Source organism: Amblyomma maculatum, chromosome 11, assembly GCF_055883805.1.
Source record: "Amblyomma maculatum isolate TAMU_Amacu chromosome 11, ASM5588380v1, whole genome shotgun sequence".
NCBI classification, from domain to species: Eukaryota; Metazoa; Arthropoda; class Arachnida; order Ixodida; family Ixodidae; genus Amblyomma; species Amblyomma maculatum.
The window spans coordinates 156,364,821-156,366,677 of record NC_139354.1 but is presented as its reverse complement, the minus strand read 5'-3'; the positions used below and the strand labels follow the sequence as shown (position 1 = coordinate 156,366,677).

The following is a 1,857-nucleotide window of genomic DNA, read 5'->3' as shown; positions in this document are numbered from 1 at the left end:
ATTCGGGAGGAGCACACTGTCGCATTGCTGTACAGGTACAATCAACAACGCGGCACTGTTATCACCAGACATATTTTATGACCAGTGACCAGTATCCTTTGTGTATCCAAGCGCGTGATCATTCCGCACTTATTTCAGGTATGCCAGGATCTTATGAACAGACTGATCATATGTATTTACTGGCGTAAATATTCAGTTAAGGAAGACGCCCTGCATATGACGTCAACATTTGCACAAGCAGGCACTTTACGCTCCTCACTCACTGCCTATTGCAATGGGTGCTTGAGCAGATCAGTTACTAAGTAAACATGCTTAACATGTGCAAAATCCAAATGGAGCAGGAATGTAGGGAGCCTACTTTACTATAGATAGGACACCATACCTCAACGAGTTTGCTAGTTTTACCTTGATCAAGTGTGCTGCAATAGTCACTGCAGCCAGACAAACTATGTGATCAGCTAACATAATCATGCAAGATAAAATTATGGCACAATGCTGTGCTTTAGGTAAATTACGCAGCAACGAATGCCTTCAAAATAGTCTTATCCATGTAATATGTGAAAGGCACTTTTCATATGGAGTTGGGTTAGGATGTGGAGTACCTACCTCTCGTGAAGGCTGGCATGTTGAGCTTTACTCCTTGGGCTTCGAGGTAAGGGTCCAATGTGAAGCCCCTGTCAGCCATGATCTCGTCGCCTGGGACAAAGTATTCAATAAAACCGCAGTCTCTCACAATGTACTTATCAGCGTCACGGCCGCCATAGGCCTTTGACACAAACATAATGATGCCATTCGGTGCTTCACAGTGTTGCAGACTTTATAGGGGCTGTATGTCTGAGCCCTAGACTTCTGTTTTTTCGGCCTTTGCAGGGACACTTCTGTACAGTCCATAATGCATGTGGTATTTTCATATCCACTTTCGATAAATGCCTTCGGCATGCTGTTTTGTATACGTGACCGTGGCAGCCAGAGAACAAAATATTTCATTATTTTCTGGAGAGCTTTCAACATTTTATTAAAAATCTTGCACGCAAGTGACAGAGATGGAGAACCTCCAAGCAAGATCTTTGTGCAAAAGGCCAAGCCTGAGACGCATCAGTGTAAGCAACAGCTGATCTTCCAGAGGCACTCGAGAGGGTGGCAGCAACAACTGTTGCAGGCTTTTCAAAACCCTCTGAAACATGTCTTCTGATAGTCCAGTGTAAAACCTATAGTCTTTCGCTGACATCCTGGACCTCACAGATGGCCGAAATACAGCCAAGTTCAATGGCACACTGTAGGCATGGTCTACTATTGTCATGTCTTCCCACTGAGTTGCTACTTCACTGCTGACCTGGAAAGTGCAAATAATACAGAATGAGATCACAGCAAACAAAAATTGCCTGATACAACTACCAACAACACAAGCAGCAGATGAAATAATATTTATCGGCTGCTTTAGACGTAAAATCATTGATGGTCTGAAACCTTCAGCTGCTGGCATCGATTGCATAAACACAAACTTTTTAAAAAGCACAAAATTATATTCCTTGATTATTCTGCCTAAAGTGTTCCAACAGTCTTTAGAAAATAGTATGATGCCGGCACACTGGAAGATAGGGAAGGTGATTCCAGTGCAAGCATTCGCCTCATAACTATCGACCTATTTCAATCACTAGTATCCCCTGTACGATTCTCGGACATGTCCTTTTTTTCACACACAGTAAATTTCTTAGTCAAACTCGTTTTCTCATCATGCACAACATGGATTTTGCAAGTAATATTTGTGCAAAACATAAGTTGTCGTTTTTACTCACAGGTTGCATACAGTTCTTGATCATTCCACTGCAGATTGCATCATTTTAGATTTCGCCAAGG

The 1,857-nt window shown here is 42.4% G+C and overlaps 1 pseudogene; it reads right to left on the bottom strand.

Annotated features, from left to right (window-relative positions):
* Window positions 1–611: 611 nt before the first annotated feature.
* Window positions 612–1,269, bottom strand: LOC146175234 (uncharacterized; annotated as a pseudogene).
* Window positions 1,270–1,857: the final 588 nt, after the last annotated feature.